The following is a 24,168-nucleotide window of genomic DNA, read 5'->3' on the forward strand; positions in this document are numbered from 1 at the left end:
CAAAGGAGATGAAGTCTTGGAAACAGATGTCAACGAGTCTTCCAACTTAGAGAGTTCTGAGAAGATTCTTGAGTTTTCGATAAACGTATGCGTAGTACGTGGCACAGCGGAACCCAGCTTTTTCAATCTACCCATAAGAGAAACACGAAAATGATGTGTGTTGAGGCCTAGTATTGCAATGGAAAAAGGTTAGGTAATGAGTAGGGTCCTGCAAATAGGCCTTCACATCTGTTCCAGCACACAAAGGATTAGGGCAGGAGCTCTACTTCTAATGAGTACCAGTATCCAAATGATATTTATTTAAAATACCTTTCCTCTGGTTTGTAGAGTGTCTAAGACGGTTTGGCGTCTTCAGTGAAAACTTTAATAATTATAATTTTATTCTTTCAGAGTACGGAAATCCAGTATGAGGTCTGGAGAAACAACAGCTGAACGTACTACATTTAAGACAATCACCAGAACCAAGGTTTCCTTCATGTGCAGCGACAAGAGTAGGATGCCAGGAAGACTTTTTTTGTCATCAAAAAGGCACCATAAAAAATATAATTTCCAAACCCAAAGGAATTGGGTACTCGGGTCCCATCTCAAAATAACAACCAGAAAGTATCTGGACATGAGCAAAGCAGGAAAGAACAATATTTGCAGTAAGCAGTAAATAATAGTCCAAACTAAGGCTCCATAGGCATTGGGATCTTATATTACCAGGAGCTTAATATGCCAGAAGGAGAAAGACGCCATGACCAGATGCGCGCCACAGTTTCCTCACCGGAGTGTCCCCTCATAAACAGGACGTTGCAGTCAAAATGGCGGTCGTCCTCAGTGCCTCAGAAACGCAGAGCACGACATGCTGAATTCCTGGCATTACCGGCTGTTGGAGATCGCGGAAAACAGACCGTGCAGGTCAGCGAATCCTCCGGAAACAGAAAACTGCTCACCAGTGACCGAAGGCGAGCCGAAAATTATGTTTAACTCGGCCCGCTCCGCAGAGCTTTACCTGAACGCCGCCATTCACGTCGGGTGCTAAGCCACGCCCCCTCGTTTCGAACAATTTCTCACAATCAAGGATTTTATTTTTCACATTGACTTGTGGCTGGTATCATTTCCCATGTCAATAGAGTGAATTGTTTTGTGCTTCCATTACTAGGTGTTCTCACAGCTATATGAACCTTAGAAAACCAGCTTTGACTGTTGAGAGGCATATTGTGCGATTGACTGTCCGACCCCCACCAGCCATTCAGAGGGAAAAGTCGGTTGTGAAATCTATGGATTTCCCTTGCATTCTGGGACCTCGTATTTATATTCGAAAATATACAAATGTGAATGTCTACATTGCACACCGCCCATAGTGGCCCATAATTACGACGTCGAACGGGAAATGGTTTATTTGCACAAATTTGTACATACATATTGGAAACACCGTTCTCTGATTTTGGTACTGCAACGTTAATGAAAGGAATTCTTTTAATATTATGATAACTGGGAATGCGTAAATAAGCGTTCAGATTTTACGTAGCTCGTTCTCAGATAAAAGAATAGCAAATGTAATTTCGGAAATTATTATTGGCAAATAAATCTATTATGTCTGATGCAGTGGATATGACGTCATAGTGATCTGTTTGTTAAGGAGTTCCAGTCCAAAATACACTCTGCATCCCATAAGTGATCTCAGCGTGCACTATGCGAGGTTTCTAACAGATTTATAAGATTACATTTGCTTCCCTCGTGCAGGATTTGTTTGTAAAGTAATCGTTTGGGAAATGCACTTTTGCTAGCTGTTTTGTGTTCTGATATCACACGGCATTGGAGCTATTAGGATGATAACGAGTCTAATAGCGAAAGTACTAGGATATTCGGAATGTTCCCCAAAATTCCCAGTTTGCCAGTTTTTACTTCATTTGCAGAAACAAGGGTTAAAGCTTAAGATAATCTTGTAAAACCCCATGGTGTCTGCCTGGCTCCCCGCTCCTCTGTTTCCGTTCAGCCGCTGTCATGCGTAGCGCCCGAGCTTGTAAAATAAAAGTGCACTTCACGTGCTGAATGTTGCAGGGCAACATTTTGTGCCTCTAGTAGTAACAAGCCGCAAAACAAACAGTTCGGTTTCATCAGTGTGCCACGCTTTTTCACAGTCAACAGTGACGCGCACACAGGCCATTAACAAGGCCGCGGGGGCTGATAACAGGAGAAAGCCAGGAGCGGCTGTACCGAGCACCAAAGTAATTGTGCCTATTGACCTTAGGTTCCGGTTCGTGCTATCTAAAACTACAAAACAGATGGGAGGAGGGAAGAGAGGCCATCACACGCTGGCTGTACTGTGTGATGGCTGACCGAAATGCTCTCTGAGTGAAATTGCCGGACAGAGAGCTCAACACACAAAGGAGGGACTTTAATAGAAATGCACCAAAAGGAAACCAGCATTTCTGAATGCTGCAGCTAACAGCCAATAGCAATGGCAAACCCCACAGAGAGAGATACAACTGGTCATCACTGATGCTTGACCTAAAAAGTAGAGTTTCAGACCTCAGAAAACCAGAGCTATGGCTCAGATTACACACAGGCTGAACACTTGCAAAGCAGAGCTAATCTTCATTTGACAAAAGACGTACAGGCTTAGGCCTCACTGAGCACAATTATCCCTAAGATTACACAGCAAGTACAAATTCAGGGCTCTGAAGAGATATAGCTCAGCTGTCACAAAACTTACAGATTCAGGCCTCAGATAGCATATCTGTACCTCATGTGAGCTAGAATTTACAACTACAGGCAGAGCGAATCGCTCTTGGATGACTAGCTGGTATTTGGAGGCGAAAGTAACACCAGCTCTGGAACCCTATTGGTACCTGATCACCAAACCTGGTGACAGGAAACTCTACTTCAAGTTAAGAGCCGGTTCTCTACCACTTAGGTCCCTCACAAGCAGGTGGACAAGTTTGGGTGTGGAAACATGTCCTGCTTGTGGCTTGCAAGCTGAATCAACTGCCCACTTTTTGTTTGTCTGTCCTGCATATGTTATCCCAAGACGAGTCTGGTTGTCCCCATTGTGCAAAGCTTTAGGCACAAGGAGTAGTGTTGTTGCTTTAAGGATTCTACGTACAAACACCCTACCGATTATTTCTATCGCTCTTGCTAAATACCTGGGTTGGGCATGGCTTCTAAGGAACAAAGCCCCCACGCACACTCTGATAGTTCCCAACTGAGGTTTTGTAGTGTTGGGTTATGGATCTTTTTCTTTTTGTATTGTGATAAGACCCCTGTCTAATCGCTTAATGGTTATTTCTACTCATGTTTTTATACTCTAGTATTTTATATGTTATCTTACCATCTAGTCGACCGATTTGTTTAATGCTTTTTTTAACCTGCATTTTTTAAGTATTTATGATCGGACGGATTTTATAGATTTATGTATTTTCTAGGGCGCTTTAATAGTTGTCTTATCACGTGTTTTTTTTTCTTTGTTGTTTGTGTCTTTTATGAATTTTAAATTTCGAATAAAGACGATGATGATGATGACAACTACAGGCAGGCTCAGAGAATAGAAGAACCAATACAAGGGAGCATAGAGTACATGCTTGGTTGGCCTCTCCAAAAGCCAGGACACTTGTCTTTTGCTTTTCCTGGGTTTTGGGGAGAGACTTGAACAAGGAGAAACATATCCCTCTTCCTGTCTCTTTACTGTCTTTTGCCCCTTTCCATATCTTTTTAGAGGGTGTCACTGTAAACCAAGCATTGTACTATGAAAGTGGGGGTTAATTACATATGACCCCCTCGCCGCTCCAGCTCCTTGTCTCTAATAATATATGCAAAAGAAGCATAAGCGTGACCACCCGAGAGAACCTTTCTACAAAAAAATTAGGGATTTCATCCCTGTTAACAAAGCATCCACAGAAAATGTGGTATGGAAATTTTCAATGAGCAAAACTATCTTTGAACATTATGACAAGTACAATTTCAAAGTTTAATCTAAAAATAAACTGACTTCAAAGGGGCTGCTTGTGACATAGAAATGCGTACCCCCAGATCAGAGGTTGGCAATGCTGGAGTTGTCCAGACGCCATGCTCCGCATGCAGGCTTTGTGATACTTGGCAACACATATTCCACTTCCAACAAGGCGTCTCACTTGCCCCCACCTGCCTACTCTCGGCAGAATCAACGAAGCACTAGCACATCACGAATGCAAGCAATGTCACTGGTGAGGTGAAGTGAAATATGTGTGTGTGCTTGTTACTGCTGCTGTGTGTTTATGTGAACATGTGCTGTCTCCTTACGTTTTTGTGTGTGTGTTTGTGTTTCTTGTTCATGTGTGGTATTTGTTTTGTGGTATCCATGTGCCTCTCAGTTTGTCTTTTCCATACTTGCCCATTCCTGGGTATTCTTTACCGACCAGTGCCTCTGTTTTTCTACCTGGCCTGTGTACCGAAGTTCGCCTTCAGAAAATCTTGGCTTTAATAGCAGCTCTGCTGCTCTGTGAGAACCGAACAAACATGCCTATGTGTAATAATGCAGCATATGCAAACATTATCATAATTGCAGGATTGTAGAAGCTTGGCAAAAATGTGTAATACCCTGCCAGCGAGAAACCTAAATAAACGTGAGTTACTGTGCCAAACAGCTGGGAAACTTGTGATGAGGTCCATAATGTTTGTATTGTTTATCTTTTATACAGTTTTAAGGTTCACTTTTGCCAAAATAATGATCACTGCCAATATTTTGCTAAACCTGTTCTAGGCTAGTGTATATTAAAGATATTTACAAATATTATTTTCTGTGTTTGTTCATGTATGTGTATGGTAAGTCACGCAGCTGACTGCATGGACCTCACATACAAATTAGATTATGGTATGTCTGATTCTGAGTCACCCTATATATAGGCTGTGTAGGTCATCCTTCTGGTACTATGTGAGGAAGGGCTGACGGGACACCTGTCCTTTTCCTCATCTCTGCAGGGACCACTGAAGGTATAGCAGTGAGTAGTGGACACCAAGAGGGATTTACTGAGTGTGCCAAAACTTTGGCATGGACAGTTTAAAATTCACCATTTGTCACATGCATTTTTGAACTTTTTCATAAGATTCCTTCAATAATTGTCTTTGAATCATATAAGTGTTAGCCGGTGTTACTTGCAAGTTTTGCTTTGAAACTCAACATTTGCCAATTGTGTCCACTACTGATCAGTTGTACCCAGTGCTTAATTTGTGAAAGAGTAAGTGCTGGCCCAAAGATTGACTTAGAAACCTGCGACCGGCATTATCAAATGTCTGGGTGCCAACTTCCAAGGCAGCGTAGTCCAGATTCCACCTCATGCCTCTTTCGTACATCATCAGACACTCTGCCACTTTATCTCACATTTTAGATTCTTTTTCATCCCTGCTTACTTTCTTTGTCTCAGTTTTTTTGCCTTTCTTTTCCTCTTATGTGTTAGGTCATAGTCTGAAGAGGAACATTAAGTGCTGATCCCCAGTTATAAGTGTTGGAACCCCCACCTGTAACCTCTGTCTCAAATTAAGCACAGATTGCACCTTATAGTGCACTATTTGCCAGACACATTTTGTAGGAATTGCTTGACAGGGAAATCATGAAAACCCTGTATTCCATAAAACATAATTGGCTACTAAATGTCCCAGAAGTTCCTTAGTGGAGTATTACCATACCCTGTTCAATGTTGCCTTTAAATGTTATGTGGTTTTGCCCAATGTCAGTGGCTCAGTGTGATTTAAAACTCACTATTAACTACACAGTTTAATAAAAATTAGCCTTCTCCTTCCCTCCCGTCCAGGCCAGGTAACGTGGTCTATTTTTATCACAGTTCAATTTTGTCTTGTTGTACTCTGTCATGTGGGAATTGAGGAGGGTAGAATTTATTGAAAATTGTGAATGTGCTAACCTTTTTAGGTCTCGCCTGGCATTGTAGCACGCATGCGCTGCTCGCTCTGTGAGGGCTTCTTGGAATCAATCTACTTTCAGAAGTCGTGTTTCTGCTCCGCCCCTAATTTTCATTGGTGTGCTTCATTTTGCGTCATGGATTATGCTGAGTGTCATGATTGTACCGGAGACCCTCCTGGTTGCCACCCTGTCCTCTTTTGGCCCCGCCCACCTGGACTGGATCTTTTACTTGCTGCGTGACACGTTCGTCGTTGTATACTCGGTGAGCACTATTTTCTTTCAGCTGCTCAGCAGCCTCATTGGTGGCCGGCTGTGGTACGTGTGGCTCACTGGCTGGAGGTGCGCTGTGAGTGTCTGTTCTTGTTTAGGACTGGCTTAGGACGGCGCATGGGTCACAAGACACTCCCACCACCGTGGAGTGGGAGAGCTGGTTTCAGTCTGACACCGAGGCTGCACGGGCAGCGACGGCCCCTTGAGTCCGGAATGTGTAATCCTTATCCCGCACGCAGCAAGGGCCTCCTCCAGTACTCACTCCCTTGCTAGCGTGTGTGAGCTCAGGCGATGACTCAGAGCATGCAATCATGCTGCTGCTGCATGGCAGACTCGGGTTGAGGAGCAGCGCAGGTCCCGGCCGTGGAGGGGCGCACTGCGGGTCACGCGCTCGGCTGCAGGGAACCAGGATGCATACGCATGGTTGCCTCTGAGTGGGGAGCACGCTTAACTTCCAGTGCCCACATTCGTCCTCGGACTGTTGCATTTTGTTAAGTTTGCATTGAACACAGATCCTATTCAAATGCGGGAACACCAACATGATTGTGAGCCGATACAACACTGAACTAAATTAATATTTTAGAAGGAGCCGAACAAGCGTGTGATGTCCCTTCCATACTACGGAAGTACTGGCTCGGGGGCACAGAAAGCTGGCCCCAAAGTCCGTTTGCACCTGGGTCATTTCCTCCATTCCGGCCGCTGGTTGCCCTGGGACCACGTCATTCGTTTAGTAAGGACCAATGAGTGTCCTTAGTGTGTTTTTTAACCCCAATAGCTACCCTGTGATAAGATAAGGCGTATCGGACTATAAAAGTAATTCACAAAACGTGTGGCAGTGACGGTACGGTAGGTGACCACTTCATCCTACTGTACTGCGAAATGTGCAACACGCTAGACACACCAACCCTTGTATCCCTCCAAATCAACTCTTCTCCCCTTCTTCGCTGCACCCGAAATTTGCAGGAACATCTTGTTTATTTCATTGAAATCCATATTAAAAAATTCTCATTTCCACTTTTCACACCACCCCCAACTCCTCTTACACCGTCTGCTCATACTCCAATGGCTGCCTCTCTCTAACCTTAGCTCCCTTCCACTGATCTACACAGAGCACGGCACCGATGCGCTTCAGCCTTAACTTCCGAATGTGTTACTCATGAGCGTAAACATGGCCCCTACTCAAAAAAGTGAAGAAAGTTGTGGGAGGGACTAAAGGCCTGGGAAAGAGGCGACGGCGGAAGGATATTATGCACACATACACAGCTGTTCTTTGAGGGAATTCCTAACAAGCATTTGCAACAAGCATTTGCAATGCATTAGGTCTCGCATTTGGCATCGTAAATGACAATGCTTTTTATTTATGTTTTAAAAACAAAAATAAAAGGCATTGTAATTTGCAATGTCAATAGCTTGTATGCTAAAAAGAGGGCGGGGCCTCTTTAAAATGCCCAGGTGCCATTTCGGGAACAGAGTATTCAATGGCATGTGTGGCTGTAGGTACACATGCTCTGCATACTCCGGCCATCTAGTGTTGGGTCTGGAGTTGTGCAAGTTGTTTTCCTTGGAAGAAGTCTTTCGAGTCACGAGTTCAAGTGACTCCTACTCTCGGTGGTCATGTGCATGAGCATCGACTCCATTATTAAATTGTTTTTTCTTTGCCGTCGGGTTCAGACATATGTGCCTCTGCTTCGTGTTTCGACTCCATTTCAGTTTGATTCTCCTGTTCTTTTCTCTATGTACGAAGGTATTGGTATCGTTTGTTCTTCTCCATTTGCACCTCCTACAAAAACTCTGCCGGTTCGACTCTATTTGATTAAACTGTGCCCTTCCGGGCAGTGCTCTTTGGGGCCTACCTTCAACATTGTTACCAGTTTTCCCGAAAATTCTCTGCTGTTAATAGAACACACCCCCTTTTGGTTCTGCCAGCTTTGCCACATGAAGTATCCTCACACAGATCAACACTCTGTGTGCAACTTGTGCTTGTCACCTGAGCACAAAGAAGGGGTCTTTCTGCTCCAAATAGACCCTTCAGGATCGTAAAGTTTGTTGCCACGTGATGTCCTACAGAGCCACTGATGACACTCCCGACATATTCAGTAAGGAGCATGCTCAGGAGCAGCCATAGGGCCTTCTCCGTCGATTAAAGTTCTGGCTCCGAGCTTGAGGGTGACTTTGAAATAGAGGCCAGCTCAACAACCTGTGAGTATGACTCCCCCTACTCATGTCTGCTAGGCCAACCCTGCCAAAAGACTTTCAGCACTTCTGGTCTCAGAATCCCAGGTCTCTGAGCTGCCACTGCTGTCCATGGTCGGCATCGAAAAGGTGCTACAGACGCCCCACCTTCAGGCTCGGCGCCGAAAGCACACGTGAAGCTGAAACCATCTACTTCGGCTTCCTCGGATCGAGACCAGCAACAGGCATCAGGTCGATCTTCGGTGCTGTGCCGGCGGTCGACACCATTCACCTCGACACCCGAGTGCACATTCCACCTCGAAGCCAAAAGCTTTGGAGTAGAAGCCGTGCTCCAAGCCTGGTCCTGAACCAAGCATAAGTTGCAGAAAAAACTGGACACACACCAGAAGAAAATTAATATCCAGGTGAATACTGGACGAATACTGGCCAAAGCTTCCTCTTCTCCATCACCTGAAAGGAAGCTTACCTTTGAAGACGCTTTGGACATGTCAGTCCATCCTAAGAGGAAGACTATGGACAAGGCTGGCTACCAGCCTTCCACCCCTTCCACCTCTCATACCAGCTCCACTACCATCACCCCCACCTCCACCTCCCACACTACCATACTTACCTGCACCACCACCATCTCATGCAGAAGAGCCACTAGATGACTCACTACAAGGGTCTCCACAATCAAATACTGGTGTGTAGGGGGGCCACAGGGAGATGACCCTTGGGACAAGTATTACCCCGATTCCCCTGCTGACATTGATCCTGATCTTTGTCTTGCATGCCCTTCTCCTACTGAAGATGTGGTCTCTTACTAGGAGGTTACAGCAAGAGCTGCTACATTTCATAATGTGGAACTCCATAAAGAGCCTTTAGAAGATGACTCCCTCCTAAGACACACTTTCCACCACACATAGGGCTACCCAATACCTGCCCATGTAAAAAGGCATGTTTAGGCATACTGATGATATATGTTTAAAGCACTATTAGGGCTAGGGTTGTAAAGCCTAAGGTAGATAAAAAATACAAACCCCCATCATCTGACCCTGTCTACATTAAAGGACAGTTACCGCCAGACTCCCTAGTTACCACCACAGCACGCAAGTGTGCAAAGTCTCAGGCCACTGGAAACACTCTGCCTCCTGATAGGGAGAGTAAAAGGATAGATGCTGCGGGGAAAAGAGTTGCAGCTCTGGCTGCCAACTATTGGCGTGTTGTCAACTCTGAAGCTCTCCGTGCACGCTATGACTGCGCCCACTCGGATGAAATGGAAGATCTACTCCAATATCTCCCGGAGGAACATATAAAATGCGGGCAACAGTTCGTTTCTGAGGGGAAAATTATTACTAACCCCTCCATACGTTGCATATTAGATGCTGCTGACATCGCAGCCTAAGGAGCCAACACAAGTATTTTACTTCGCCGACACGCTTGGCTTAGAATCCCTGGGTTTTAAGCTGAGGTTCAAAAAGCCATGTTAAACATGCCCTTTGATAAGGAACGTCTTTTCGGTCCTCAAGTGGACTCCACATTAGAAAAGTTAAAAAAGGATACTGAGACGGCCAAAGCTATGGGACCTTCAAACACCTACTACCCGTGTTGTTTTGTCACCTAGGTTACTGTGGAGCCTCAAAATCCACCTCTTCTGAGACTTCCACCTCCCAACAAAAACAGCAAGGTTAGGGCTTCAACTCCAAGGGCTGCTATTGAGGCTCCCATAGAGGTAACAATGCCAGAGGTAGAGGTTAGGATGCCTCCCCTTGTGGAGCAACACCCTGCACCAAACAGTAACTAACTTTTCCTTCCCCCCCAATCACATAACACCTGTCAGGGGCAGAATTCACAACTTGCTACCCACATGGCAATCCATCACATCAGACAAGTGGGTATCAGCCATTATTCAACATGGCTATATTCTGGAGCTCATTACCAAACTACCCAGCATTCTGCCTCACGTTCACAGGCTGTCACATTAGCATCATACTATTACTTAAACAAGAATTTCAAGCTCTAATCCCCATAGGTGCTATAGAGCCCGTAACTCTGCAACATCAGGGTTCGGGTGTATACTCTCTGCACTTCCTGATCCCCAAAAAGGGCCGGGTCTCTAAGGTCAATCTTAGATCTGAGGCCCTTAAACAAATGCATCCTATGAGAACACTTCCACATAATTACCTTACAGGACATCATTCGACTTCTTCAACAGGGCAACTTTATGGCAACACTAGACTTCAAGGATGCCTACTTCCACATACCAATACACCCAGCTCATTGCAATTACTAAAGATTTGTCATAGCGGGCAAACATTACTAGTTCAAGGTTCTGCCATTCGGAGTAACACCTCAACTCGAGTGTTCACCAAATGCCTAGCAGTGGTCGCAGCATATCTGTGCAGACAAAATGTCCACGTAGTCCCTTACCTGGATGACTGGCTTATCAAAGCCAGTACTCTTCATCAGTGCCAACAGCACACTCAGATGACAATAGATTTACTCCACAGTTTGGGGCTTTCCAACAACATTCCCAAGTCTCACCTGCAACCATTCTAAGTTCAACCATACTTAGGGGCAATCCTAAACACACAAATAGGATTAGCCTACCCCAATCCCACAAGAATTCAAAACTTTGAGATACTACTGCCCCAGTTTCAAACGAACCAACAACTCACAGTGAGGCTGGTCGTGCTTCTGCTAGGGATGATGGTTTCTTGCATCATTACCATAGGTCCCCATACAAGATTTCACATTCGTCCATTGCAGGAATGTCTAGCTCGGCATTGGTCTCAGTCGCAGGGTCAGTTGACAGATCCAGTGTTGATAGGCCGCCACAATCACAGTTCTCTGTAGTGGTGGAACACCACCAAACTGTTGAAGGGCTGCTTTTTTGTCGACCCTGTTACCCACATCACTCATGACAGACGTATCACAGACGGGACGGGGTACTCACCTGCAAGACCTCACAGTGCAGGGCCTATGGGATGCCAAGCACCAGTCTCTCCACATCAACTACCTAGAGCTTCAAGCTGTTCACGTAGCATTGAAAGCATTCCTACATCATCTGACGTACAAGGGTGTCCTAGTACGGGTGGACAATAGGACAGCCATGTATTACCTACAAAAACGGAGGAAAACACAGTCTTCATACCTCTCACAGCTGTCTCAGTCAATCTGGAACTGGGTCTACATCACCACATTCACCTTTTAGCAGAATACCTTCCAAGAACAGACAACAATTTTGCAGACCTGCGCAGCACGATGCAGCAACAAGTCCAGGAATAGGAACTCCACCCACAAGTCCTTCTACCCTACTTCCAAAAGTGTGGGTTCCCTCAGGTAGACCTTTTCACCACAGCAGAAAGTGCAAAATGCCCAAACTTCACCTCCAGGTTCCCACACCCACTATCCAAGGGCAATGCACTATGGATGAGTTGGTCAAATACATTTGCCTATGCTTGTCTGCCTCTCCCTCTCCTTTCATTTCTGGTTGAGAAGCTCAGGCAGACTTCTCTAACAATAATATTAGTAGATCCCACCTGGGATCATCAGTCTTGGTTCACAACATTACTAGGCTTTTAGTAGTTCCACACAAGATCAAAATCACAGACAAATCAGACACCCAGATCCCAGAACTTTCAACCTAGCAATCTGGCTCCTGACGTCATAGAATTTGGTTATCTGAACTTACCAGCAGAATGTATGCACATTCTAAAGGAAGCACATAGACCTACCACTAGGGTTTGCTATGCAGCAAAATGGAAACATTTTGTTTGCTACAGCTTCTCAAAACAAATTGACCCTTTCACAGCTACAGTACAAAACATTATCTGCTATCTACTTCACTTACAAAAGGCTGGCTTAGCATTCACTTCTATACACTTACAGCTTGCTGCTATTGCTGCCCAATTCCAAAATAGACAACACCTTTCGCTCCTCAAAATTCCAATCATCAAAGTCTTCATGGAAGGACATAAATGTGTTATTCCACCCAGGATTCTTCCTGCACCTTTATTGCATTCTTTTTTTCTTAAAACAATTTTTATTAGAAACAAAGACAGCAGCAGTGACAATTAGCTTGACAATGTAGAGATGCCAGTCCATACCATTACAACTCAACCTCAGCACCCCCCCACTTCTCTGGAGTCCAGGGTAACTAAATTCCAATGCCACCAGTCGCTCCCTACAATATGCACTTGCTTGTCCCCAAGTTAGGAGTCGTCGTGCTAATCTGGCCATTCAGGACCCCTCACCCTATGTGCAGCTGTTCCTGCGCTCCCCCCACATGTACCCGCTGCCTCTCCCTCCTGAGTTCTATTGTCGGAGAGATACAAATGTCTCCTCTATCCTTATTCCATTTTCCCCACTTGTGATCCCATTTGCGCGGGCACCCTCTCCCTTTGAATACTGTTTTCTCAGCGAGCATGGCATGATCCATGTCCTTAGCCCAATCTGTCATTAGCGGTATGGTGTCAACCCCCCACCGCCAGGCAATGTTTCGCTTAGCTACACACCACCCCACTGTGGCCCACTCTTGCTCAATCTGCGTGACGTCCGTCGCTTCCCAGATATTGAGAAGACACATGGTGGGTGTTGGGTGTATTGTCTTACCACATGTCCTAGCCAATTGTCTGGTAACATTAGCCCAGTATCTCTGTATGAGGGGGCAGCCCCATAAAATATGTAGGAATGTTTCCGTCTGAGCGCAATGCCGAAGGCATAGTGAGTCTGGTCGCCTATTAAGTCTGTGCAGCAGAATAGCATCAAAGTACACCCGATGTAGGATTTTAAGCTGCACCAGACGAAGACGCATTGGGATAGCCACCTCTGGGTGAGGACAATGCCTCCCGCCAGTCCTCATCGGCTAAATCCCCTAGTTCTCCTTCCCAGGCCGCCCTAAGCTTCGACATCGGATCCACCCGGTTGTTGATCAGTTTCCTGTATGTGAATGATATGGCCTTACGGTTCATAGGGTCCAACAAGAGCCTATCCTCCAGGGGAGAGGAGTCCGGAAGGGGTGCGTTTTTGGGTCGGGCCGATTCTATGGCGTGGCTAATCTGCAGGTAACGAAATCCCTCCGATGGAGTTAACTGATATTTGGCCTGAAGTTCCGGGAATGATGCCTTTTTGCCCTTAACCCAAAGGTCGCCCACCGTGGAAATTCCGATCAGTTCCCACTTATTGAACCCCGCACATGTGCTTAGCCTTCCCAGAATATCTGGCTCCCATAGAGGGGTAGCCTTCGTTAGGCGTCCCCGCCATCCCATCCGGTTCTGCGCTCCATGCCACACCTCCACTGTGCCCGCCGTCGGGCCGGTCAGTCCCAATTTCTTATGATTGGTGTAAAGGGCTCTGTTATAGCCCCCTTTTCCCAATAACCAATGGTCCGTGCGGAAGCTCGGATCATCATGCCTCCCGAACACCCAGTTGTTGATGGCCATCAGTTGCGAGGCCTGGTAATAAAGGCGCAGGTCAGGCAACCCTATGCCCCCATCATACCATCGTTAGCTTCGCCATAGCTATGCGGGGCGGCTTGTTGTCCCACAGTAAATCTCGTAATACAGTCTCAATCTGCGAGAAATAGTAGTTGGGGACCGGATTGGGCGTATTCTGTAAGGCATATAAAGGAAAAGCGGCAGCGCTAGCATCTTGTATAAGGACGCACGGCCCAGCAATGTCAGTGGAAGAGTTTTCCAGTAAACGACATCTGTACGAAACCGCTGCAACACCCCCTGAAGATTCCTTTTGAAAAACAACGTAGTATTGGTGGTGATAAATATCCCCAAGTAGAGGAAACCCTGGCCAGACACCGGGACAGTGTAGCCTCGAGGACTTCGAGGAGGTTCTCCCCAAAGGGAATACATCTGGGATTTAGACCAGTTTATTTTATACCAAGAGTGCGCCCCAAAGATATGAAAAATGTGGAGTACCCGGTGTAATGAACGAGCTGGGAAGGCAAGGTATAGTAAAATATCATCGGCATATAATGATATTCGGTTCTCGTGTTCTTCTGTCCATCTCACGCCTCTAATCCCAGGGTCCCCTCTTATCCAAACCGCCAATGGCTCGAGAACCAGAGCAAAAAGCAGAGGCGACAGTGGGCAGCCCTGCCTAGTGCCTCGGCTAAGGGGGAAGGAGGTGGAGCGATGGTTATTCACTAAGACGTGGGCCCTGGGTTGTGAGTATAATAACTGGACCCATCTCTTGAATTTGGGGCCGAAGCCCATTCGGTCTAGGACTGCGAACAGGTACTCCCATGCCACGGTATCAAACACCATTTGTGCGTCGAGTGCCAGCAGTATTGCCTCCTCCTCTATGGTATGCACCCGCCCTATAACCCCGTTGACCCTTCGCAGGTTACGTGCCGTATCACGTCCCGGCATGAATCCAGATTGGTCCGGATGGATCAAATCTTGTAAGTAGGGGAGCAGCCGATTCGCCAGTAGCATGTCCAATATCTTTGCCTCCATTGCGATCAGAGAGATAGGTCTATACGACATGCCGGGTTTATGGATTACCACTATAGCGGCCTCTCGGATGTCATCCGGGAGAAGGGCGCGCTCACAGCTTTCATTATAAAGGTTGAGAAGGCCATGGAGGCCATAGGCTTAATTAACTCAATCGGGAGACCGTTGGGGCCCGCCGCTTTTCCGGAGCGGACATCTTGTATGGCCTTTTGTACTTCTTCAGTGGACAGCTCAGCCTCTAGTGCCATACTGTCCTGCTCAGATAGCCGCCTCACCTCGATAGTGGCAAGAAGGTCTGACGCCCATGCCGCCTGGGAGGCTTCTGGGACCTCATATACTGTTTTATAGTGATCGAACGTTTCAGCGATCTCCCGTGGGTCTGTGATCTGGGTTTCCTCAGCCCTCTTGAGTGCACGCACCCATCGTGCTGCCTGCTCCTTCCGCTCCAGCCAGGCTAATAACTTTCCAGTACGTTCCCCTTGTTCATAAATACGATATCGGCTGGCCAACATTCTCCCATTTACATCTTCTAGTAGTAGCTGTTTGTAATCTTGCCTTTTTGTGTTTAATAAATGCTGAGTGTCTGCCTCCGGATCTCGGGAGTTCACTCCTTCAAGACGAAGAATGTCTGCTTCCAAGTCCAGAACTCTTCTACGGCGCTCGGCCCTATGGCCAGCAATCACCGATAACGCCCTACCCTTGATTACCAGGGTGGAATGCGTATTGGTCCTGGCTGCTGCGGGTGCTGCGTACCCAGGACCGTAAACACAGGGGAATGGTCCGAGATTCCCCACGCCAGACACCGTGAGTTCGAAAAATCATGGATATGCTGCGCGTATGTAAACAGGTAATCTAGTCTTGATTGACTCCCGTGGACCCCCGACTGAAATGTGAAGTGTGTGTCCCTGATATGCACCCACCTCCAGACATCTACCATCCCCAGGGCCTCTCTGAAGTCGTGTAGATGGGAACCATGTGCTGGGTCACGTCTAGGAGGAGATCTATCCACTAATCCGTCCATCGTCAAGTTAAAGTCGCCCCCCAACACTAGTGTGCCCATTGGTAGGTTTAGTAGCAGAGTCGCTACGTCAGACAACATCGTATGTTGTAGGTCGGGAGGTGCATATATTGAAACAACATTAAGAACTCTACCTTCCCACATACCTGTGCAAGCTACGTACCGCCCCAGCTGATCTATCCAGGTCTTGTGAAGCACGTAGGGACAGTTTTTCCGCAGGAGTATTCCTAACCCCCTAGATCCAGTAGTGAAACCTGAGTGTGCCAACATACAGTACCCCTTCCTATCGAGGGCTTTACATGAGTACCCATGTAGATGGGTTTCCTGTAGAAGCACCATGTCAAGCCCTTGGCGATGGACATATTGCAACACCACCCCAATCTTAATCTTGTCTCCTAACCCATTGACGTTCCATGTGACAAGTCTAAGCCCCTGCCTTATCGTCATACGTCCTTGGTCGTGACTGGTCGACTTGTCTCAAGGGCCCGCAATGACCGGGTCCCCTCAGTATAAAGAATTGCGTACCCACTGGACGTTCCATATTAGCACCTGAGCATCGAATCATTTCTGCTGTCGCCTGATCAGAACAACCAATCAATCCGTACCGATACACACAGTCACAAAATCTCGCCAACAAGCAACTCCTCGCGCTGCCCCCCCAACCAATGAAACTCCCCTGGAACCCATGCCTTATAAACAAACCCCCCTCCCTGCTTCCCTGCATAGCAGGACCAGAACTGCCAGCCACCCCCAACCTGCAGAGTGTCTGTCGCCCACCCATGAACAATTCTAGGGAACGCAAGTAACCCCACTCCCCAAGCGGTCATGAGTCTACTACTAGCGTCTCCCCCCCCACCCGATCCCCACCCCAACATCATGTACAGCCGATTTGGGTCCGGCCCACTCCCCTTCTTGAAATCACGTAATGCCATCACAGGTATGCATGTCTGAACCCATTTCACCCATTACCGGCCAAGTCCAATCAGGAGCAGTTCAGTCCCCTTTGGTGGGCATTACTCTCTATGGCATATTTAACCTAGTGGCAGCGGTGGAACGGTTCCGATGAGTCAATGCCGTTGATATCCCCCTAGTATCAGCTCTAGACCAGCCCCTGCCCGACCCCATGTATACAGGTCCCAGATTATAGGGCTTTCTTACACCAGTGTCACACTCCCCAGAATCCATCAGGTGCCCTGGGTTAGATAGTCGAACCAAAGTGTCTCACCCGGCACCCGGTTAGCGCCCTCCTGCCGTCTCCTGAGAATCCGAGCCAGAATGCACTCAGGGGTGCCTATGTTGGCGCCAGTCCACATCATCATCTGCCACCGAGGATGTCTTCTGACTTTTTTTTTCAACTTTGCGCCAGCCCTCCAGCCATTCCCAGGCCTCCTCCGGCCGGGTGAAAAACCAAGATTTTCCGTTTACTTCCACACGCAGCTTGGCAGGGAACATCATAGCATACTTGATTTCCTGCTCCCGCAGTTCCCGCTTACCTCCAGAAAACCACGGCGTTGCTTCTGTACTCTCAGTGTAAAGTCCGGAAAGAACATGATCCGACTGTTCTCCATGGTGAGTGGCGGGGCTGCCCTTGCCATCTGCAGTATAACATCGCGGTCACGGAAATTAAACACCCTCGCCAGCAGCGGCCTCGTGGGTGCCCCAGGCCTCGGACGGCCCCATGGCACTCGGTGAGCTCTCTCAATTGGGAAGTATTTGGAGAGTCCCCTGGGTTGTAGTTGTTTGAGGACCAGATCCTCTACAAATAGATCCACCGCCTGCCCCTCCGCCCGTTCCGGTACACCAATAATGCGGATGTTATTCCTGCGCATTCGTCTTTCATAGTCGTCCAGCTGCAGGGCCATCGCCTTGTGGGAGGAGCTGAGCACCTTGACCTGTTCCTTGAGCAGGGCGGTGTCAGTGACTAGTTCCTTGGCAGTACACTCTACCGTTCCCATTCTCTCCGTCAATTTCTTCATATTCTCGTGGATCAGCATCACATCCTTGGCCACCGTGTCAATTCTCACCTCTAGGGAGGTCCTTACCACCATAATTGCCTCCAGAAGCTCCCTGTTCGAGGGTTCTGTGGTGTCGCCAGGTGTCACGGCCTCTGGTTTGTCCTCCGCCTGTTGCTTCTGCCATGCGAACTTATCCAGTTTTGACTGGGTCGCAGTCCGGTTCGCCCTGCCAGTCGCCATCCTTTTCAGCCTCTGATACACCCTCCGATGACCTGGCACTGTTTGTCTGTAAGTACCCCAAAGAACTTGATTATAATGTACTGGTTATTCTCTTGAGGGCTCACTACACTGTCTGTGTGTACACGCAAAGCTGTACTGTTTGCACACCAGAAGCCTCCCCGTGTTACACTGAATTGTAAATACGCGCCCTTTTGTTTCTCACACAGAATGTTAATATTTCGGTATATTATGACTTAAACATTTGTATCAAACATCATTTTGGAAAGCTGTATATATAAATGAGAGAAAGAGGTTATTTCGGGGGTCTACTCTGATTATCTGTTAAACAGTTCCTACGAAATTGCTTTATTAAGTTTACAATTAAACAGTCTACATCCAAAACGAATCGCAAGTGCCCAAAAAAATGACACTGTGTCAAACTATACGATGTGCACAAGGATTTCTGCCCTCCCCCCAACATAAAAGAAGGGTTCAGCGTTGTTGGCAACAATGCATCCCAAGACATCATGCGATGCCAACATATCTGAAAGAGACATGTTCGTGATAGATTCCCTACCTTAGAATATCCCCAGGCGTCAGACTGGATCCGGAAAGTTTTGCTAGCAGTACCCCTGCGTGCCAGTAGGTGGCGTCGTGCGGCTCCGTGTTTGTCGCTGGCGTCGTAAGCTCCGAGATGACATCACGGAGACTACTTAGGTGCCACCCATGCACGCTGACATCCGTTCTTTCTTTTTCCGCGCCAGAAAGCGCAGATCCGGTTAGAGCACGTACCTTAGTCACTTTTGACTACCCTGTTGAGACTTCTGTATCCTGTACAATTTTGGTTTCCCCTGTGCACGTAGGGTTGCCTGGATTTAAGTCTTGTGGGGACTGCCATCGTAATATGTCGGTGGTGGACCCCCACGATGTCTGCCTCTACTGCCTGGAGGCCCACCACGACTCCCGGTCCTGTCTGGACTGTTGGGCCATGGCCCGAAGGCCTTGAGGGAGCGGCACCGGAAGCTGCTGGAGGTCCGGCACTCGTCTCAGCGCTGTTCCCGGTCCAGGGGCCGTTCCAGGGAACGCTCGCAGGCCACAGTCGTCGCTCCTCGGGCTCCAAGTCTTCACCCTCGGATTCGGGTAAGAGACGACACAAAAAGAAGTCGAAGAAGCGTGTTCACTCTCCGACGTCCCCCCGTCGGTCCTCGGATGCGGACGAGGGGGACAGGGGCTTTGCCCCCGTGGCTCCTTTGGAGCTCGAGAGTCCCGCGGCCTACCCACCTTACCTGGGTCTGTCAGCGACTCCTGCTCATGTGCAAGAATTTCTTGCTACCATGGACCGCCTTTTTAGGCCTCGGGCTCCCGCTGGTGCGCCCTCGGACCCCGTGGTCCTGTGTCAGGATCCTGTTGGGCCGCTGGCACAGCCGGCGGCTCCAGCTTCGGCGCCACAGGATCCTGCGCCGTTGGCTCCGGCCACGGCGCCACAAGGTCCATCGCTGCCGGCTCCGGCCCCAGCGCCACCCTCGGCTCCGCCTCCGGCGCCGCAGTGGGTGCCATTTGTCCCGCCCATGCCAGGTTCCAGGACCATTTTGTTTCTACCTGAGATCTGCATAGGGACACGGCGCCGGCTCACCCCGGCCGGCACCGTTCTCGGCACCATTCCCAACGCCGTTTGTTCCTTCTCCGGCTCCTGCCCTGCCGCCGCGGTCTGGTGGAGGACGACTGGGAGGGTCCGAGGACCCTCTTGCCCGTCAGTGTGACTCCGAGCAGGACGGGGTGGACGACTTGGAGGATGCCGGCGACCTTGACGTCTCCTCTGACCCTGGGTTTGCCTCTCCCCCGCCTACCATGGAGGAGGGCGCCTTCTACACGATGGTGCTCCGTCGGGCAGCTGAGGTTCTCAACCTGGATCTCCCTACGGTGTCCCTCAAAACTAATCTCCTCACTGAAGTGCTCCAGACGGCGTCCACTTTGTCGGAGCCCCTGCTACCATTTAACGACACCCTCACTGACGTCTTGCTGGGCACTTGGTGGCGGCCAGCCACAGGGGCCCCTGTGGATAAGAATGTCGCCAGGCGTCATCGCCCTGCGCCTAACTAATGTCTCTTACAGATATATTGTTACACAAGTAGTAACTTGTGCATTAATTCTATTTCAAATGACAATTAGACAGCGACCAGCCTGAAACCTGGTGAAGACACAGACAATAACTAAAACAAGGTGCACGCTGTTACGTGTGACCATGTACGGTCGGTCCGCTAACGCCCCTTAATGAACCACGTAGTTCACGGGATGCTGTGGTTAATACCCGCGCACTGCAGGTTTTGAAATCATTACTAAGCGTGTAGTGAAACACCCTCATCATGTCACATAACAGAAGCAGTTCCAGCGGCTTGGCAGAATAACGAAACGGAGGAATGACAGCGCTCACGCACCAGGAGGAGTGTGAGGTGTGTCCCTTGCCCAGGGTGGAGGGGACGCGCCTTTTAATGAAAGCAGCAAGGAAACCTGACCCAAAACAGATGGCCCCTACGGGCCGCTGCTGGCTCCCGAGAGCAAAACTCTCTGGGATTAAACATTTACCGAAAAGCTGGGACATCCACACGCCTTTGGCCGATTGCGTGCTAAAGCCAGATGCAAAGGCCAATAGCACATGTGCACCACACGCATGAGCTTGCAGAAAAGCTGAAGTGATTCCAGGAGGCCGATTTCCTAGAGCAACGCATGCGCGCTGCGCTAGGCTCGACCTAAAAAGGGAGCAACCATGGCCTTCTTCGGAAATATTCCCATAGCTGTCTCATGTAAAGCAGCTAGATTGTCCATTCCACACACTTTCACCAAACATTATTTTGTGGATGTTTTAGCATGCCAAACAAGCCAATGTAGGACAGACAGTACTAGTACCGTTTTTCAAACCACTGCAACACCCACAGGTTAGCCACCACTTATAAGGAGAGACTGCCTTACAGTCTATACAGAACTTGTATATCTACAGCCACACATGGCATTAAATGGAATATGTTACCTTGTAAGCATCTGTTTGTGGCAAGTAGTGCTGTAGATTCACATGCTCCCACCCTCCTCCCGGGACACCTGAGGCAGTTGCAGTCCCTTACATTTACTAGTCTTCACTATTTATGCATTAAGCATGGTCACCGCATTACTTACACATTATTTGCACTCCTTTTTAGGTCTCGGCTAGCGAAGGCTGCGCTTGCACAGTCTCGCTCGCGAGATTTAATGACTTTGAGAAGAGGGGCTTGAACCCGCCCCTCTTCTCTCCTCTTCTCCATTGGCTGGCCTCTTGAATGCTGGCCAGCCATTGGAGAAGAGGCTTGTCACTCCGAACAGGCCCCGTCCTTTTTGGATTCGGGGGCGTGTTTTTTCGTTGCTTTTCACCCGGGCGTGTTTTTCTCTCCTCCAGCCAATGGCAAGAGGAGAGAAAGAAAAACATGCCCCCGATTCCGAAAACAACACTGCGTTTCTCCGAGGCATTTCTGCTTCGCCTCGGAGAAAGGCGGTGGTTTTCTGTACCTATGCATGCACTCCGACCATCTCTGGAGTGACTTGTATTTTAGGCTGGCTCTTCTCCGTTTGAGGCATGCTTCCTCCCCCACCTGTTGAGAACAGTCTTAAGACGGCACCGCTTGCACTATCCGGGCAAGGGGCGAAGAGATGCGCTCGGAAACCGCGTCCATGTCCCATTTATAATCACAAATGAACACTTAACGCTGGGTATAAAGGTACCTTACAATGTACTCTAATCTATTTGGTTACCGTCCTCGATGCTCCACTTGATCCTTGGCGACATTGTGGGAACATTATACATCCTCTTTATATTAGAGGAAGCTTTAGATATATTTACTTTCACTCCAGCACCGCTAGATGCACAGTACTCTCAATAAAGTTCAATTGAAGCTCCTAAGATGGCCGCCCTCCGCCGCATTTTAGCGTTTCACGTAACAACGCTATGACGATTTGCATTAATACGGAACACCAAGTAGGCATAACCACAGGAGCGAGAGCAGGGTTAGGATGTCCGCTAGTTGCGCGCCACCCTTTTGTAAGTAGCATCCTTATTCATCTAAAATTGAACAGTTTATGAAGAGGCCGGTAAGAATGTATGACTTGTGCTTATGTTTAGATGTGTGCGGCTTCCCGCCTTTTGTTGATTTTATTTTTACAGAATCGAGCAACGAAGTGCTCATTTGGCAGACCCGTTAGCATCGGACCTCATTACCAGGGGGGGAGTCAGGTTTGTGTGATGTCAGCCTTGAGTGTCATGCGATGTGTATCACACTACTACTGCGATGTCTTTCACGTTATGTGAAGTGTACCACCCTGACTAAGCTACTAGTATGACACTAATCTATCTATATTTCTACATCGAGTACGTTTTTTCTCTGTATTGCTCGGTGGTCCCGGGATGATGCATTTTTCAACATTTGTTCACTGCTAGCAGCGGGGCTTCCAGAAGCGGACGTTTTCCATGTTTCGTTTTCTTTTTCAGGTCTGGGCTGCTTTTAATTATCTCTCCTGTCTTCCCTGCTCTCACGTTTTGAAAGACGTGTAAGGAAATAACACTAGAACGTTTTTCTTTGCAACATTCTTGAGAGAGGGGCTGTACCTCGTGAAGCACTGAGAGCCACCGAGTGCTGTTTGAATTTTAAGCTCGGACTGAAAGGGGTAAAGGGGCGGAAGTGGGTCAGAAGTAGCGATCAGTGCTCGCCTTTGAGAGTGATTAAGCTATTGACATTGTAAAAACAAATGCCGTTTCTTTAAATGTTTTAAACACAAAAACATAAACAAAAATAATGTCATGAGCAATGCCAACAGCTTTAACTTTAACAATGCCGAGACCATTGCATTGTAAATGCTTGTTCACCCACCTGCGGGAAAGCAATCTAACAGTCGATGCCCATGACCATTACCAACCTCGTGACTCAAAAGACTTCTTCGAAGAAATAACATCTTACACAACTCCAGACCCAACACTAGATGGCAGGAGTATGCAGTGCATATGAATCTACAGCACTACATGCCGCAAACAGATACTTACAGGGTAAGTAACATATTCCTTCCTGGCTAGATACGTTGGCGTTGTACTTGTCAAGATCCTGTATTTGCATTTCCCAGCACTCACCTTTTTCTGAATGGCTTGAGAGTTCGATTTGAGAAAATACCCGATCAGCCTGTGGTAATAATAGTTTATTATATCTAAAATTCACCACAATGTTTAGTTTATGCCCTGTACACTAATCTAAATTGCAGACTAACCTACGAGGTGAATTACGTTTGTGAATGAGGAAGGGAGGGAGACATGAAGACAGGGAGGTAAGGGAAAGGTGAATTCGGGGCTTGGTTGGGGTGGGGTGGAGAAAGAGTTAATAGAAGCATGCCAGAGTGATTCAGCTTAATAGTAGCAGTTCTAATGTTCAGAATGTGTCACCTACTTTCACGTAGGCCTCTGCTGTGTAAAGTACACATCTTGGGGTCTTAACCTTAAAATACACTTGTCAATTGAGAAGAAAAGCTAGAGCGACAGTCCAGGATAGATTTGTCTCTGGGTGGATGTATTATGACTCACAAAGGTGCTTTTCTCTAAGTCCTGGGCTACATGAAAACCAATCAGATAGTTAAAAACAGAGACTTTGCCAGTCTAAAGCCTCTGTTAAGTTTTTAAACAGGTTGATTGTTTGGCCTATTTGCAACAGTTTGCCATGAAATATATACTAGCAAAAAAACACATACCCCCACCAAGTCGTAGGTTTGTGTGCGTTTCATAACTACTTTGCATGGCCATTATCACATTGGCTACCTTTCTAATGGGAATCCAAAAAAGGTTGAAAGAACTTAATTTCGTGGTATGGAATGGAAAAAAACACCTCAAAGTTTGATGGGGACGTAGGTCTAGGGGAAAAATGAGAATCCTCTTGAGCATTTACAACAATCTCCAACTTCCAAGAGTGATCCCAGGGTTTTTGGACATTTAAAAAAAGTTTGTAATCTACTCCAGATGCAGAAGCAGCCCTGTAGATGTAGATTTTTGGCTTTATTTTCAGCGCTTTGTGAATCTGCCTTTTTCAATGACACATTTGTGTTGCAATTGGTATAAATAGTATAATCAGTGTTTTTTCAGGCAGGTTTTCGCCTTTTGATACCGATTGTTGTTTTATAGTGTGATGA

The 24,168-nt window shown here is 47.6% G+C and overlaps 1 protein-coding gene across 4 annotated transcripts in view; it reads left to right on the forward strand.

The window, feature by feature from the left end:
- Positions 1-24,168, forward strand: part of SLC35B3 (solute carrier family 35 member B3) — a 320,376-nt gene that overhangs the window by 115,937 nt on the left and 180,271 nt on the right. The gene's annotated exons all lie outside the window — the stretch shown is intronic.

The sequence above is a fragment of the Triturus cristatus genome, chromosome 5_2, assembly GCF_964204655.1.
Source record: "Triturus cristatus chromosome 5_2, aTriCri1.1, whole genome shotgun sequence".
In the NCBI taxonomy this organism is placed as follows: Eukaryota; Metazoa; Chordata; class Amphibia; order Caudata; family Salamandridae; genus Triturus; species Triturus cristatus.